Genomic DNA, 18528 nt, shown 5'->3' with positions numbered 1-18528 from the left:
GTTGTCAGCCAAAGGCATGCCACTGCTGTGAAAATAATGGGCCACTACTACTCTAATAATGAACTGTGGGGCAGGGAAATGAGGAGCTCACACCTGGAGAGCTTTTGGTGCTTGGACACTTAGGGAAAGAGCCGCCTAGAACAATACACTGAACCAGGATGGCACTCCCACCCATGAGAGCTGGATGTCACCTGCACCCACAGTTTGCTGCTCACCCTTTCCATTGTTGTGGCGTACTTGTTTCCCCACAGGAACCTTGTAAATATCATTACTCTACAGGATGCAAACTAAGGTTGAGAAGTTAAGTGGTTTATTAAAGGTCATGTGTGAAGTAAATGAAGATGGTAAGAGCTTTCTTTTCACCTTCCTTGTGTGTGTGGGAAAACTGAAACACTAAAGGTCAGTGATTGTTTCAAGTCAGCATCATCCCCTTCCACACTTTGTCTTGCACCTTCCGTGTTTATGTCTTCTCCCCTTGGTTGAGCACTTCATCCTCTTCTCATTCTCTGAACGATCATGATAAATCTCATTCATGCCTAAATCTTCAATTACAGTGTTTATGCTAATGTTTCCAAAATACGTTTTTCTAGCCCAGGAATTCCCTGCTAAGTGCCAGCTCCTATTGCTCTGGTTGTCTAATAGAAATCTCTCAGGGCCTATATCTGAAATAGAGACCATCCTTTCCCCAGTAAATGGCCTGACCGCTCACCCAGAATGCTGCTCCAGAAGCCTGGACTACTCCAACAGCACCTACTCTGCATTCTCTGCAGTCCTGTTGACTCTTACTCTTCCAAGTTTCTGGAACTCGCCTCTCTCAGGCCTCCAACCTGTGTGCTTGCCTCAGTCCAGGCCATTCTTCTGTGGACAGCCCTCTTTCTTCTGTGTGCTCTCTTAAGGCGTAACCCAAGCTGTCACTTCCTTGTATGAAATCCATGAATGGACCTAAAAATTCCACTCAGTCTTAGCTAAGTTCAGAGTGCCCATTGGTGCCCTGTCCACTCTTTAGGTGGTGTGGCTGTCCTGTCCCAAGCCTTTCTGACTCTATACACCATTGCCCTATGCAGGTGCTGCATCTAAGAGTGAGGTAGCAGAGATCACACATGTCTAAGTATGTTTTATCTTATGAGAATTAACTGATTACAAGTTTTGGAGCCTGGCTCGTCAGCAGTGAGTGAGTGAGGAGGGCCTTTGAATGGCTAGTTCTCTCTGTCTTTCTTCCTTACCAGTGATCACAGTTCTGGGTAAGGTTTCACATTTTGGAAATCACAAAGGGTTGGAGGGAAAGATATCCAAGATTGTGAATTTTGAACAGAGTAGGCAGCATTGCTAAGATGCAACCAGGACATGCCTGCCAGAGCCGTGTCTTTCTAAATGGCCCCCACTGTGTTGTGCACTGTGTCATCCTTGTTGTCGAGCAGGACAGCCTTGGGAGCAGCCCTGCTATGAGGCTCCAGGCTCTAGGAGGAAGAGTGTATGTGAGCAGTTGTGTGTGTGTGCTTAGGGTGGAGGAGAGGGAGCACAGTGAAACCAGTGGAATTGGGGTGGGGGGCTTCTTTTGTGGTGATGAATGACTCAAGTAGCCATGTTGTGTGTGTAGGGGGGAGTGGAGCTGTTGGGGTTGAGAACAGGGAGTGGGGGCACCTGGTAGAGTTGAGGGGAGCCCCAGTTTATCTCATTGGTTTTGTTAAGGGAATATTTAAAGCAAAACCTCAGTCTTTAGGCCTAGATCTGTAATCTGGATATTATGTTTTGCAGTTGATGAATCAGCACTTATAGCCAAGCCTCATACCCTCACCTTAGGGTCTGTGTCATTGGTAAACAGCCTCTGGCTCCCTAGGCTCGTCTTTTATTACCCTCACTTTGAAAGCAAGCCTCTTACCAAGATTTTCCACTGGTGAGAAAGCTGTCAGTCAATGTATTCCTGACTGCTCCTCCCAAGTGCTGCAAAAGCAGAAATGAGAATATATCCCCATTAAATTTTGCTCAGTGGTGGAACTAGTTGCTAGGAACTAGAAACTAGGGGCATTAAATTTTTTTCCTTTTAACCTCATTTTTGCAAAAAAATTTCCTGAATTCAAAAATTTAAATTAGCTGGTACAACAGATGAACTTTGGTTCCTTTCCGGCAGTACCTCCTGGTAGTGTAATAACATGTACTAGGAGTGAGGTTATGAGATACAGTTAACTCCTGCACCTATGTTGTCACTCACCGAATGGTTCCAAGTTCAATTCCTTGTAGGAAAATTGACAGTTGTAATCATGTTGTCAGTCATTTGCCTTTTTTGCTGTAGCACTAACATTGATGTCCAGAAAGAAAGCTCCACCCCGACTGACTAATATGAGGCACAGGTCTTGGTTGCATGTCTTTGCTAAAATGTCAGTATTCATCAGCAGTTTGCAGCCAGTGCTGTGTATATTTGTTTCCTTGGGTTCAAGAGTACAGTCTAGGAAGTCCTGTGTCTTGTCTCCACAGTGTTTAGTATGGTCAAGTTTCTATGTTTAGTATGGTCGACACCTGGAGGTCTCCTGGGAGAATGTCTCCACCAGCTGCCTTATCACTTTCTTCTATGAGTAAATCCCCATCAGCCGTCTGGTGTATTCAGACTCCATGACCTGAGGTCTCCCTCGGTTTTTGGAGGTGATGTAATGTGGTAGGAAAAAGGCAGCTTTGGACCCAGACATTCCTGAGTTTTAAACTGATTCCAGCATTATGTTTGGGGGCATGCCGCTTAGCTCTCCTGGACTTTATTTGTAGCACAGGGAAACTCCTGTGTATCTGGAAGGGTATGAGCTTAGCAGTCCTGTGGAATGTGGACATCTGCCAGGTAAGAGACATCTGATAATGCCTGATGTCCTTGATATGTCATTTGCCTATCAGGGAAGCCGTTCAATTTAAGGTGGGAATGAAAATTTGCCACCGTGTTCCTAGAGACAGTGTGAAGACAACAGCCTTTGAAGGCAATTTAAGCTTCTTATGGGGAAAGGCATTTTGTGCAGAGCTTTTGAAATCAGCTAAACTCTCTCCTTGCTCATACTTACGTTCAGTCACTCAATTGTGTCTGACTCTTTGCAACCCCATGGACTGTAGTCCACCAGGCTCCTCTGTCCATGAGATTTCCCAGGCAAGAATACTGGAGTGGGTTGCCATTTCCTTCTCCAGGGGATCTTCCTGACCCAGGGATTGAACCTGAGTCTCCTGCTTGGCAGGTGGATTCTTTACTACTGACCCTTCAGGCAAGCCCAACCTCTGTCCTTGCTGTTTCTAAATCCAGAAGTTGCTAGTATGTGTCCATTTCATCTGGTTCTTAAATGGCCCACCTTATCCATACAGTGAATGTTAAAAACTAGCTGAAGGCACAGCCCTCAAATGCAGTGAGTCCCCCCATGGCAGTCCCCGCCATGTCGCTGGCCATGTCTCTGACCTGGCTCCCAGTTCTCTCCCTCTACGTCTGCACCCTTGTTTAGTTCAGCACCCACTTTGTGTTGTCCTGCTCCAGCTTCCATTCACTCCTTCACTGTGTTTCCCTTTCCCTTCCTTCTGTTCTAAAGGGAAACCAGGCCCTCCTTCTCCACCTCATGGACCCCTCCCCATTCAGGGTTTCCCTTGGGAGGAAGGTACAACACATCCTTTCATTTATTTTTGTGTGTGGGTGGGAAAATTGACCTTTGAGATATAGAAAGTGCTCAGAAACTGATTTAGCACAGAACACATCTTGAACTGTTTCAGCCCTCTAGGAAATTTATAGGTAATTTGCCAGCCAAACTGGAGTGCTCCGTGTTTACACAGAAGAACCTTTTCCTTTGCTTCTGGTGGTGCTGTTTCTTCCTCTGGGAACACCCTCTTTCCTTGTCTTTCTGTTCTCATTTCATAGACAGCCTCCTTAAGAAGCCTGTCGCAAAACAATGTGATCTCTGACTTTCAAACTTCATAATTAAAAATTGCTGTATTTATTATGAAAATAAAAATAATGCATTCTAATAATAGAATAATTTTAAAGTAGAGAAATACATGAAGAAACAAAACCACATCTCTCATTACACCAAGACAAGAGCTATTTACATCGAATGATGTTTTCCTTCCTGCCATTTTCTTTGCATCCTTCATACAGTGGTCATAACATACATAAAATTTTGTATTCTCCTGTCATAAGTACTTCTATTCTATTTTACATTTCCTTTAAACATTGTAGAAGCTGTGTGATATCTTATGATGTGGCTCCTGATTGGCTGATCCATTCTCCTGATGTGGAATATTTAGCTTCTTCCCCCATTTTTCTGTGTTTTAAGAATCCTAAGATAAGCATCTTTGTGCATTTTGGATTTTTTAAAAAAAATAGATTTCTAGAAATGCAATAACCAGATCAGAGCTTATTGACAGATTTAAAAGTATGTGCTATATCTTAGCAAACTGACTTTCAGAAAGTTTGCTTTTTAAAACAAATTTGTACTCCCAAATTTATACATTCAGCAGTGTATATGACTACAGGGTCACATATTATATGTTTGCTATTTGAACAAAAATATATTTTCCCCATGTTATGAGACTTGGAGGATTAAGACTGTAGCCCATGTGTGCATTTACTGGGTATTGCAGATGTCATCTCTTGGAGGTGGGTTGACAATCCACTCCTTGGTCCCAGCTTTCACGCCAGGTAGATCAACCTCTCAGTTGGTGTTGGGTTAGAATGTCAATCCAGATGGCTGAGTTCTGCAGTGATAGGAAGTGGGATTCTTCCAGGAGCTTTTGGTCTAGTGCTGTGCCCTCTCCCCAGCGTGGTGTTTTCTGGTGTCCTCCTTCATTCTGCTCGGCTGTTCTGGCCCCTTGACTCCAGCCCTGTGGTCCTCAGCGGCGTGGGCTCTGGGAGCATCCTGGAAAGCAGCCAGTTTTGATATGGATGACTCAGGCACTGCTTCCCTGGTCAGAGGAGTCCGTCCCTGCCGTTACCCTGATGGGAGTGGGTGAAAATGAGCATTGCCCTGATTTGAGAGCACCATTTTTTTTTCCTTCAGAAAGAATAGGAGTGGAGGCTTTTAAATATATAGGTTTTTTGTTTGTTTTTTTTTTAAGGGAAGATTTCTTTTAGAACAATCCCTTACTCTCTTGTCTGGAAAGAAGCAAAGTGTTCTTCATATAGTTGGTTGTGTGTCTGTTTAGAATGTAGTGTTTGGATTAAAGGAAGTAGATGAAGCCTTGCATGCATAGGCAGATGCCTCATTGTTTTGTTTATTGAGCACAGAGCATTAGCCAGTGCAGCCCTGCTCCTCCCAGCCGCCCTGGGGAGACTGTGAAGGTTGAATAGATTATTTCTTAGGGTGGGAAACATGAAAAGATCTCTAAGAACATGGATCTCTGGTTCTGTCCCAATTGCAAAATTGATGTTTGAGGGTCACTGCCTGCCTTAGTTTCTGTCTGGTTGTGTCACAGATTAGAGGATTTGGGTAGAAATTAAGCCATATTACCAAGTCTATGTTCCATGAAGTATGGATCCCTGACCTGGGGGCCACTTGCTCTGAGGGAAGGACAAATGGTAAAAGGACTTGAGCCCTTGCTAACCTTTTTGTCCCATGACTGTCTTAATAAATGGGCCTTTGCTTTAAGAGCCTGGGTATTTTTTTTCTTTTTTCTTTTTCTTTTTTATAATGAAAACTTTTATTATATTTGGAATTAACCAGCTGGACTCAGTTTGCTGCTGCTGTTGCTGCTGCTAAGTCACTTCAGTCGTGTCCGAATCTGTGCGGCCCCATAGATGGCAGCTCACCAGGCTCCCCTGTCCCTGGGATTCTCCAGGCAAGAACACTGGAGTGGGTTGCCATTTCCTTCTCCAATGCATGAAAGTGAAAAGTGAAAGTGAAGTCGCTCAGTCGTGTCTGACTCTTAGCGACCCCATGGACTGCAGCCTTCCAGGCTCCTCCACCCATGGGATTTTCCAGGCAAGAGTACTAGAGTGGGTTGCCATTGCCTTCTCAGTTTAGATGATCTAATTTTGTTGGCAACATCCAAAGCATCATAGTCAAGAGCCACTCGAACATATGCCTTCTCTCCATCAGGCCTGATCACAATTTGCACTTTGGCCATGTTAATGTCACAGAGCTGCTTCACAGCCTGTTTAATTTGGTGCCTAGACATTCACAATGGATACCAATGTGTTATTGTCTTCTGTTTTCTTCATGGCTGACTCAGTGCTGAGCAGGAATTTGATGATGGCATAATGGTCAAGTTTGTTTCTCCTAGGGGCACTCTTCTGAGGATGTTTGGGCTGCCTCCTGAGCCAGTGTTTCAGGCTGCCGGAATGGGGGTAACATTTGGATTTTTTTTTTTTTTTTCTTTTTGTGGCTGTGGATGCCTTTCAACACTGCTTTCTCAGCCTTTAAGGCCTTTGCTTTGGCTTTGGCTTTAGGAGGGGCATGGGCTTCCTTTGTCACCTTCAGCACCATCTTTGTGAAAAGGAACCTGGATGCTTGGGAATGGTTTACGGTGAACTAGTCTTATCTCCTCGCCTATCTCCAGCTGAGCTATTTCAAATCCTAAAAATGATCCTGTGAAGGTGCTGAAATCAATATGCTAGCATATTTGGAAAACTCAGCAGTGGCCACAGGACTGGAAAAGGTCAGTTTTCATTGCAATCGCAAACAAAGGCAATGCCAAAGAATGCTCAAACTACCACACATTGCACTCATCTCACACGCTAGCAAAGTAATACTCAAAATTCTCCAAGCTAGGCTTCAACAGTACGTGAACCAAGAACTTCCAGATGTTCAAACTGGATTTAGAAAAGGCAGAGGAACCAGAGATCAAATTGCCAACATCTGTTGGATCATAGTGAAAGGTTGCTGCTGTGAGCCATGTGCTGCACCAGGATTTGTGACCTCCAGAGGAGAGGATTTTGATCCAGGGCCAGAGACCAGGCTTGACTAATGGAGCTTTTTATGTAACAGAACTTTATTATATGAGAGAGATAGAGAAAACTTCTGACATAGACATCAGAAGAGGGAAGAAAGAATGCCCCCTTGATAGTTTTTAGCAAGGTGTTTTATGTCTGTTAGCAAGCTTATTAATCAGATAAGAGAGACCTCAGGGCTGAGGGAGTTTCACCAGGCCCCTCTCCCACAATATGCATTTATGAGATAAGATGGCATAAGGTATGTCATCCCCCAGCCATAAAACAACTGGAATGAATACTGGTTTGTTGAGCCATTATCAACCCAAGGTTTGAGAAAAGAAAGTAGTTAGTCTTAGGGGGAACCATTTTGAAGAAAGGCAGATTCCAAAGCAAATAAATAGTTTCATTAACATAGCCTAAGAAAAACATTTCCTTAAGGAAAACACATTGGTTAGCTCAAGTCAGAACCAGGTGTCCTCTACACAGAATTAAAAGAAGACTCTCTTAATTTTGTGTAGAGAAGGAGAAGTCTGCCACTTGCAGTTTATTTCTCCTGCAGATTGGGGACCTTTAGCCTTTCTACCTGTTACCCTCTCAATAGAAAAAGCAAGAGAATTCCAGAAAAACATCTGCTTCATTGACTATGGTAAAGCCTTTGACTGTGTGGATCACAACAAACTGTGGAAAATACTTGAAGAGATGGGAATACCAGACCACCTGACCTGCCTCCTGAGAAATCTGTATGCAGGTCAAGAAGCAACAGTTAGAACTGGACATGGAACAATGGACTGGTTCCAAATTGGGAAAGGGGTATGTCAAGGCTGTATATTGTCACCCTGCCTATGTAACTTATATGCAGAGTACACCATGAGAAACGCTGGGCTGGAGAAAACACAGGCTGGAATCAAGATTGCCGGGAGAAATATCAATAACCTCAGATAAACTGATGACACCACCCTTATATGAAGAGGAACTAAAGAGCCTCTTTATGAAAGTGAAAGAGGAGAGTGACAAAGCTGGCTAAAGCCCAACATTCAAAATACAAAGATCATGGCATCCGGTCCCATCACTTCATGGCAAATAGATGGGGAAACAGTGGAAACAGAGAGAGACTTTATTTTCTTGGGCTCCAAAATCACTGCAGATGGTGACTGCAGCCATGAAATTAAAAGGCACTTGCTCCTTGGGGGAAAAAAAAGCTATGACAAACCTAGACAGCATATTAAAAAGCAGAGAAATTACTTTGCCGACAAAGGTCCGTCTAGTCAAAGCTATGGTTTTTCCAGTAGTCATGTATGGGTGTGAGAGTTGGGTATAAAGAAAGCTGAGCACTGAAGAATTGATGCTTTTGAACTGTGGTGCTGGAGAAGACTCTTGAGAGTCCCTTGGACTGCAAGGAGAGCCAACCAGTCCATCCTAAAAGAAATCAGTCCTGAATATTCATTGGCAGAACTGATGCTGAAGCTGAAGCTCCAATACTTGGGCCACCTGATGCAAAGAACTGACTCACTTGAAAAGACTCTGATCCTGGAAAGATTGAAGGCAGGAGGAGAAGGGGACAACAGAGGATGAGATGGTTGGATGGCATCATCCACTCAATGGACATGAGTTTGACCAAGCTCCAGGAGCTGGTGATGGACAGGGAGGCCTGGTGTGCTGCAGTCCATGAGTCTCAAAGAGTTGGACACGACTGAGGAACTGAACTGAACTGAGTCCTATCTCTTTTATCAAGCCTTTAGGTAATTTAAGGTCCATTTGGAACACCTGGTCTCCGACTGCCTGAACTATCCTTTATGTGCTGGCAAACCTCTCAGATGTCCTTTCTTTCTGTCAGGCAGAACCCACAGAATCCACTTCCAGTTCCTACAAGGCCCCGTGTTTCCAGCTGGCGAGTCCCATTCTTGTCACTCCAGGCTCATCCAAGACATAAACGGTGATAAAACAAGATGCCCCCATCTCCTTCCTAAGATCGTAGACTTTGTTGATTATTGGGAGATGCTGCTTCTTCATTATTCTGTAGTACCTATTTCAGAACCCATAGTATTTGCCAGCTTTTCCTCATATTTTGTTTACTCCCAGCTTCACCTCATCCTAAGTAATGGGAAGGAAGGTGGTGATCCAGAACAGTCTCATCACATGACAGAGAAGTCAGTGGCGGCAGGAGGAGGGACAGGGTAGGTACCACTCAAGGCCTAGTTAATTGTTGATAGGCCTTTGGGCTTTTTCACAAAAGTTTGAAAAATCTTGCTTTTTCTGTAAAGTTTCCTTGTCATAAAACTACTGTGGGCCAAACAAAACACATACATGGGCACTAGTTGGAGATAACTGTTCTCAGCTCAGCTTCTAGTAAGGGCTTGAATGATTGGTATGCTTATTTCCAGGTCTTTAGAGGTCACTAAAGGAATTTTCCTGCTTTTTCTCAAGTTTACATGGTTCTGTAACTCGCAAGAAGCTGGCAGGATTTATCAGGATGCAGAGACTTAAGTTTAAATTATTGATCCCTGCATTTAAATGTCACAGAAGATAAGGACTTCACTATAAAATTAGCGAAAATGTCCTGCCTCAGTTCTCCATGTGGCATCACAGTTAGACAGAACCTCAGAGGCACCTGGGCACCCCTCTCCTCTTCCTGCCTCGAGGGGAAGAGGGTGACCATGGTCCACTGGGATCTATTTGTGAAATCCCTGGAGTCTCTTTTGTCTTCCTCTCTAGCCTCAAAGCTGGGGCAGTGTTTGACCTGGATGTTAATAGGCATTAACTGAGAGGATTGAAATGATACCCAGTGTACCAATATCCAGCTCTGCTTCCTAGATCTGTGACCTGGGGCTGCTGAAATCTGGGTCAGAGGAATTAAGAATTGCCCAGCCTTCTGCCACACTGGGCACTTGGCACAATGTGGGTCAGAGCTGGCCCTCCACTTCCTTCTGTGCTCATGTGTGGATTCACTCATCTGCACCCCAAGACCTGCCCATCAGCCACGCCCTAGAAGCTTCCTCTCCACCTCTTAACAGAGGCCAGAATCCTCAGGGCCAGGCTGAGGGCTGGTCACCCCACTACAGCGCTTCCCCACCCCTGCTGCCTCTGCTCCTTGTGTTTGAAAGCCAGGAGCCTTAATTCAGGTTTTGTTGTCATTGTGGTTGTTTATTTGTTTTGGCATAGTATATTTCTATGTTTTTAATCAGTCTTTAGGAAAATTTTAGATTTATAGAAAAGTTGTGAAGCTAATATAACATCCCTGTATACCGCTTACCCATTTTCCACTGATTTAACATCTGATATTGCCTCACTATATTTGCTGAAGAAAAACAAGCCTGCATTGATAATGTTACTATTAATTAATTAACGTCTGATATTACCTCACTATATTTGCTCATGGAAAGCAAACTACATAGATGACGTTGGTATTAATTAAACTTATGGCTTTATGTGAATTTCACTAGTTTTCCTGCTGAGTTTTCTCCTGTTCCAGGACTCCATGTTGAATTTAGGCTTCAGTGTTTGGTGTTGCCCCAGTTTCCTGCCTGCCTTTCCCTTTTCTTTACACGTTCTGTTTGTATAACCATTTTCAACCTGGTGAATTCCCCACGAGAGATTATGTGCTCATTTGCAGGCTAATTTTGAAATACGAGAGCTTTAATCCCCACCCCATGATAGAACTGTCAGCTTGGAAGGTGTATAGCTAACACAGACGTGGGTGGGGGCTTCTCAGCGCCTCTGAAGCAGAGCAGGAGCAGGTGCTGCTCAGACACAGCTCTGCGACCCCGCACTCTGTCAGTGTATAACCAGCGTGGCTCATGAGCCTGGACTCCAGCTGCAGTCACATCTGCTTTATTTTCCCAGTCACACCAAGGTGTCATCATACCTGTGTTTATCTCTAAGGTGTTTATCACCTTATCTCTAGGTGAAGTCAGCTGTGCCCATCCAGCCAGAAAGTGGGAGCGGGAAAAGACACTGTGGCCCGAGCTCAGGAGCACTGGCTGTGTTGAGGCTGGGGGACACGGGAGAGGCCGTGGCCAGGCACGGACGGGCAGGCTTCGCCACCAGAGACCCAGGTTCCTCACCCAGTCTCGGCTAGTACCTTCTTTGGAAGAAGCCATGTTCACAGCTGACTGTAAATCACGTTTGCTGTATGTAGTGGGTTTATTTTTATTATTTTTTGTTTTTAAGAAACTAACATGCATATCAATGGAAAAGTTCAGTAGTACTAGAGTTTAAAACTAATTACAGCCCCCTCATGCCTCTGCCATTGATGTCTGAAAGGCAATGAGCTTCAACTTTTTAAGTTGGTTCTTTTAATATTTGCCTCCAAAGTTAAAAATAATGTGCATATACTTCTAGCTCTCGACTCTAGACTCCTAGCAGTGTTGGACGTTAGTTTTCAGGCTCTCTCCCTCTGGCATCTCAGTATATTTGGTTATTGCTATTGCTAAGTCACTTCAGTTGTGTCCAACTCTGTGTGACCCCATAGACGGCAGCCTACCTTATAGCAGTAGACATATGGTGTACTAATATTTTGCATCTCTTATTGTACTGCTTTTTTGTTTTTCCTTGAGTTCAAAACAGCCTTATGTCTTCATTAACTTTGTTCATCTAGACTGTATGGTTGTGCTCCCAAGGTCTCCACCAGCTCTGTAGAAATCCTCAATAGCATCTTTCAGAGATTAGCATCAGATGACATTTGTCAGTCCCAGTTCCCTTCTGGGGAGATCCTCCCTGGAACTCTGAATTCTCTTTCATGCCAACCACACTGTGTCCTCCTTGGGAAGAGCATGCCAATATGAGAATGATGATTGTTTTCTAAATTGTTTTCCGTTGGATGGATCATGGGGTCTTATGGCTAATATTGTTTCTTTCTGCCTTGGCTTTGAAAGGTTGTTGCTGAACAAAAAGACACCAGGATTCTTGGCCTCCGGAGGAGAAGAATTCAATCCGGGGCCAGAGACGAGGCTTGATCGTTCAGAGCTTTTGTGTAATAAAGTTTTATTAAAGTATAAAGGAGAGAGAAAGCTTCTGACATAAGCATCAGAAGGGGGCAGAAAGAGTACCCACCTGCTAGTCTTCAGCTGGATGTTATATAGTCACTAGCAGTTTGTTAATGAAAGAAAGGAATGCCTTAAAACTCAAAATGGCACCAGGCCCCTCATCACTCATAAGATGCATTTTGGGATAATCTTGGCACCAGATGATTCATCTCGGGCCATAAAATTAACTTGAATCTTATAGAAGGGCAGATTACCATACAAATAGTTTGTTTACATAGATTAGGGGAACAATGTCTGAGTATAACATTCTGGTTTGTCAAGAAGGTTCTGAGCCATTAGGCGGAACTGACTTGAAGACAGTGTCTGGGGTAAATGCATAGTACATTAACATAGCTTAAGACAGACATTTCCATAACAAAAATGCATTGGTTAACTCCAGGTTTGAGAGTAGTTAACTTCAGGTGAAACCAGGTGTCATTATGGCAACACAGTATTTCAGGAGAAACCTCCTTTTAAATTTGTATAGAGAAGAAAAAAAATTTCGCTAGTTTGTTTCCTCCTGCCGCTTATGAGAGATAAAAATGTCTGACACTTGCAGGCTATTTCCTCCGCTTGGAGACCCCTGGCCTTCCTGCCTGTTACCCTCTCAGCTTCTGGAAGCTGGGGGCCTATCTCCTTCCCCCACTTGCCACACTGCCGCAACGACCAACACTGTGTTATTTTGTGTATGTATTTCATTCCAGTTTCATCATATTTTCCTCTTCCTGTTCCCCTTTTACTCAGCTGTCATTTTTTAAAAATGTATCTTAGAAATGAACATAAATGAATACATGCTTGTTTTTCTTATATTTTTAAAGAAATTTTATCGAGATGTAATTCACGTATCATACACTTTGCTTGCTTATATAATTATATAATTGCTTGCTTATATAATGCTTGAATATATAATTCAATATTTTCTAGTATATTCACAGTGTTGTGCAACCATCATTGTGATCTAATTTTAGAATATTTTTTGCCTCCTGAAAAAACCCCATAACTCATTAATAGTCAGTCACTCCCCATTCTGCCCCATCCTATGGCCAGCCCTGAGCAACTGCTAATCTTCTTTCTGTCTCTCTAAATTTGCTTATTATGGACATGTTAAATAAATGGAGTCATACAATATGTGGTCTACTGTGACTGGCTTGTTCCCTGTTATAGCATGTATTAGTACTTCTTTCCTTTTTCACTGGGCTTCCCTGGTGCCCAGGAATAGATCAGAGTATTTATTCAACAGTTGATGTGCTTCTGATTTGCTTCCACTTTTTTTTGCTATTATAAATAATGCTGTTGTGAATATTTGTATACAAGTATTTTTTTATGTGGATGTGTGTTTTAATCTCTGTTAAGTATATACCTGGGAATGAAACTGCTGAGTCATATGCTGTTTAGCCTTTTGAAATCAGCCAGACTTTTTCCAAGTCTGAGAATGGCTGCACCATTTTATATTCTCAGAAGCAAATCCTTGTAATTGTGTCTTTTTTTTTTTTTTTAATCATAGTCATCCTAGTGAGTGTGAAGTGGTGTCTCGTTGTGATTTTCACTTGCATTTCCTTAATGACTAATGATGTTGAGCATCTTTATATGTGCTTATTGGCCATCTGTATATCTTCTTTGGAGAAATGTCTATTCAAATGTTGCCCATTTAAAGAACAGTTTTATTGAGTTATGATCGACATACATGCAGTTCACCCATTTAAAGTGAACAAGTCAGTGGTTTTTAACATTCACAGAATTGTGCAATTATTGCCACAGTAAGTCTGAGAAGTTAGACTAGTTCTCATCACCCCAAAAAGAAACCCTGTACCCATTAACAGTTATTCCTTTGTCCATTTTTAATGAGTTGTCTTTTTATTGTTGAGTTTTAAGACTTCTTTATACAAGTTGCTTATCAACTGTCAGACTGGCAAATATTTTCTCCCATTCTGTGAGTTGTGTTTTTATTTTCTTGATGGTATTGTTTTCAGCAAAACAGTTTACAATTTTGATATGGTCCAGTACTCTTGCCTGGAAAATCCCATGGACGGAGGAGCCTGGAAGGCTGCAGTCCATGGGGTTGCTGAGGGTCAGACACGACTGAGCGACTTCACTTTCACTTTTCACTTTCATGCTTTGGAGAGGGAAATGGCAACTCACTCCAGTGTTCTTGCCTGGAGAATCCCAGGGACGGGGGAGCCTGGTGGGCTGCCGTCTATGGGGTCGCACAGAGTCGGACACGACTGAAGTGACTTAGCAGCAGCAGAAGCAGTAGTTTATTTTACTTTTTCTTTTGGTACATTTGTTTTTGGTGTCTTTGTCTTGTGTTTTTAATTGGTATTTACTTCTGTAGTCTCCTCAGATTTTTTTGAGATCAAAGTCATTCATAAAAATAAATAAGAAAGTTTTGTGGCAATGGCATAAACTCTGTCCACGTGCATCTCAGCAGGGAAATCAGTAACGAGTTTTTAATGTTGAAGCCTCGGTAGAGGCAGGGATCTTTCTAGAGTCTGGAGGGATCAGTTGCCTTCAGCTATGCTTCCCTAAGTCTTTCTTTCAACCCCTCTCTCAGGTTGGTGTGGGGCTGGGCAGCAGGTAGAAACTGGAGGAAACTTGATGAACCTCTGAAACAGTATCCAGGACTGTCCCCTTCACCCCTTCGCTCGTGCTTGGGGTGGCGGGGCGGGGGGGTGCGTAGGTGGGTCTGAAGAGCACAGACTGGGATCCTTCTGCAGACAGCTCTGAACCACTTACAAGGATGGAAGGGAAGTTCATTTATGTTATGAGCTCAGAAGAAATGGGTTGGCTACCAGGTAGTTAGCCACATGTGCACCATTATTTCTGTGAGAAAACAGGCCCTAGATTCTAAATCATCAGTTCAGAAATAGACTTTTAAAAAGTGCTCTGTTTCTAAGTTGGTTCTACCTGTGCCTGTTCGTTGGTGTTCTTTTCCGTAGCTGTTCCACCCGTGGGGTGTGTGTGTGTGCAGTTTTATGTCCATTTTTTTGTCTGCCTATGAGCATTACTATCCTAAGATCCTGGCTGTAAGGCAGCATGCTCAGGGTGGCCATCCCCATTCAGACCCCACAGCCTGTCAAGGGAGAACATGAGCTCGGCCAGAGGCTGGTCTGAGTGGCTGTAGCCCTTTCTCATGAAGAGCTGATTATCCAAGTGTGAATTAGAGCTCTTTTTTTCTCTTCCTTCCAAACTCACATTTGGTTGTTTCATGGCTCATTAGTTTTGTTTTAAGGATGGGCAGGGAAACATGAATAGGGAGAAACTGGAGCTTTTTAAAAAGTGGTGGATATCAACTGAAATGGCATTGTTAATTTATCTAGGGATTTTATCTGTGTTGATCTTTTTCCACGTTTTCATAGAGAATTGATATGATTTTTTAAAACAAAATGAATGCATACATATGGTTAAAAAGGAGTGTGAAACTGAACATGATGGCCTCTCCCCCTCCCTATTACCTCCCCAACTCTAGACTCTGCAGAGGTAGCTACTGTTAAATTTCTTTTGTTTCCCTGTGAATTTTTAAAGTATTTATATATTAGATAGTTTGTTAAAAGTGCACAGATGGTATCATATTATACACAGTCTTGTGCATCTTTTTTCTTCTTTTTTCATAAGAGGTATTTGTTGAAACTGTTTCCATGTTGGCATGCACAGACCTGCATCCCCCTTGGAACTGCAGAATAGTCCTTTATATGAATGGTTGTGACTCTTAATCTGCTCTCTTGATAGACATTTAGGTAGTTTCTCACTTTTTGCTAATACAGTGCCCCATGAAACCCTTGGGCAAGTGTCTATCTTTTGTAAGTTTGAATTAATGGATTATTATATTTGCCCTTAAACCATAAAAGGTCCTGGTTTCCAGTGATTCTTAACTGGGCCATGGAATCATGAGGCTTTGGGTTGTAGACTGATTTGTTGTATATGGTTTGGGAGCAGTCTGATAGGAGAGAATAGAATTCAGATTTTATTTTTGAGAAGATACTTGAGCATTAAGTTCAAAAAGGACCCAAGCATTATTGTCTGTTTTGTAGTGCTCAAACATTTATGCTTACATTTTGTGTCTTTGTAATGCTTTGGAGGCTGAAAGGACCTTGATTAGCTTTGCCTGGATGTGGAGATGGACTGGAGGGAGTAGCTTGGTTAGAGAATACAGTCCCAAGCAGGGGAGTAGGGGCAGAACTGGTGAACTGCACCCACTCATTCTGGTCTATAGGAAAAGACCACTCAATGTTTCCTGTTCTAGAAGTACTTTTGCAGTGAGATGGAGACATGGTCTGTGGAGTGGATCAATATTAAAAGTTCTCACAGTGTCAGATGGTGAAGACAGGTTTCTTGAAGTGCAAGGTCTGGATGTATGGGAGTGTGGCAGAGGGCAGCTTGGCATGACTGAGCTGGACAGGGGTTGGGCATTTGGTTCTGACTGTACAAACCTCTCTGCTCAGACTACAGTTTCCCAAGCAGAGCTGTTGACCTCCTTGTTGGCTTGTGGAGAAGAGCTAGCAAGACAAACAAAAGATGTGGGCAGGTAAAGACTTTGACCCATCCGGCCACTGCCATCCCCACCTGTCATGACAGTCAGGACTTACTAGTGCTTACTAAGTGGATTTGGGAGAATTAACTTTTGTGGGTAGTTTGGGAGTTGAATTTTCATTCAACGCTTTGGAGTAGTTGGAGCGGGAGGACCTGGGAGAAAGGAAGGTGATTGTTTCTTGATGGCCCGTGAAAGGGCGGCAGACCCAATTGCATGCTTTTACACACGTTATCTCATAGAATCTTTATAGTATCCTCAGTGAGGTGTTTGCCATTATCTACCTTTAACGGATGAGGGTGTGAGTGGAGTCAGAGTTTTACTGATGGTTGACCTGTAATTGGTTTCATTTCTGTGAGCTATAGATGGAAGGTAACTGTAGGCCTTCCACTGACTGCACTTTTTTGCTCTGTGTCTTTCCTGGAGTCCAGTGTGATGTTGAACTGAACACTCATTAGAGCAGTCATGGGGCTGTTGGTTGAGTTTGCTGAAGCCTTGCCCAAAGTTTGGATTTCTGTTCCCGGAAGAGTAATGTTGGGGTGTTATACATTATCCTCCCAAGAACTTGAATGTGAAGCTACTTGTCTGACTTATATGCTTCTGCTTGCTCGAAGAATGATGGCGTGATCAATTCTTCCTGCTGGGTTTGGTTCATGTCTATTTTCTCATAGTGAAAGCATGCTCAGGAATGTTGTGTGAGCTGCCTCACCTGAGAGATGCTTGATGAGGTTCGTGGCTGTCTTTCATGGCTTTGCTGAGTACTTGGGGTGCTCAGGGCACACAGACTGGGCATGGGGAAGCAACCTTTTTCCCTATAAGTCCAGCTGGCTCCAGAAGAAGTCCTGACAGACAGTCCTTTCCAGTTAGGGAATTAGACAGGGTTAGGTTGAAAGGTCTTTGACTCACCATTGACATTCAGCCTGTTGTCGGAAAATGGCCAGACTCTTCCCTCCACATGCTTCTGTTGACTTGAAGTTTCTATTAAACCCTCCAAACTTCTGAGGCACAACTTTAAAATCCAATTCTTCTGCCAGTTCTCTTGCCTCCTTCCCCAGTTCTGCCACAGGAGCTATGTTTCACAGACTACAAATTCTGTTCTGTTCACTTTTTGTGACGGTTCTGCCTAGTTAGAGTGCATTTCCCATCTGGCAGGGAGTGGCGTGATGTGCCTTTATTGATCCAGGGAAAGCGTGCCTTTCCTACTGCTGACGTCCAGTCATCAGAGCTGCTGCCCTGCCATTGCTCTCCCCAGTGCCCCAGCCAGTGTCTTCCACTAACAGTGTTCTACTCTCATATCAGTCTTACTCTTTAGTCCTGCACACGTCATCTGCTTCCCGTCACTCAAAGGTGCCCTGGGATCTCGTCTCACCTTGTTCCCTCAGCAGCCCCCACAGCGTGTTGTGCTTTCGGGTTCCTGTCCTCACTGTGATGAATCTTAATTGGAAAGTGAGCAGGGCTGGGGACCAAACACCCCAGGAGTGGGTGCGCAGGAGTATGGAAGAGTGGAATCCCCAGGTAAAGAATATGGGCCCTTGGAGACAGCTTCATACCAGCTGCCAGGTGGGCACCACATGCTCCCTGACATACTGAGGATGGTCCCTCCCTGATCACATCATGGGGAGCCCACACCACACTAAGTATCCCTCCAGGCTCAGCAATCTACCCATTGATACATTTTTAGGAATCAGCTCAGTTCAGTTTAGTCGCTTAGTCGTGTCTGACTTTTTGCGACCCCATGGACTGCAACACACCAGGATTCCCTGTCCATCACCAACACCCAGAGCTTGCTCAAACTCATGACCATCGAGTCGGCGATACCATCCAACCATCTCATCCTTTGTCGTCCCTTTCTCCTCCTACTTTTACTCTTTCCCAGCATCAGGGTCTTTTCCAATAAGTCAGTTCTTTGCATCAGGTGGCCAAAGTATTGGAGTTTCAGCTTCAGCATCAGTCCTTCCAATGAATATTCAGGACTGATTTTCTTTAGGGTTGACTTCTTGGATCTCCTTGCAGTCCAAGAGTCTCTCAAGAGTCTTCTCCAACACCAGTGTTCAAAAGCATCAATTCTTTGGTGCTCAGCTTTCTTTATAGTCCAACTCCTG

General features: G+C 43.6%; 1 protein-coding gene and 1 pseudogene across 1 annotated transcript in view; one reads left to right on the top strand and one right to left on the bottom strand.

Annotated features, from left to right (window-relative positions):
• Positions 1-6593, bottom strand: part of LOC104984276 — a 32225-nt pseudogene extending 25632 nt beyond the window's left edge.
• VOPP1 (vesicular, overexpressed in cancer, prosurvival protein 1) overlaps positions 1-18528 on the top strand; it is a 174767-nt gene that overhangs the window by 26008 nt on the left and 130231 nt on the right. The window lies entirely within an intron of this gene.

The sequence above is a fragment of the Bison bison genome, unplaced genomic scaffold (assembly GCF_000754665.1).
Source record: "Bison bison bison isolate TAMUID 2011002044 unplaced genomic scaffold, Bison_UMD1.0 scf7180017863959, whole genome shotgun sequence".
NCBI classification, from domain to species: Eukaryota; Metazoa; Chordata; class Mammalia; order Artiodactyla; family Bovidae; genus Bison; species Bison bison.
Note: the sequence above shows the minus strand (reverse complement) of the source record. Positions and strands in the feature narration are given on the sequence as shown.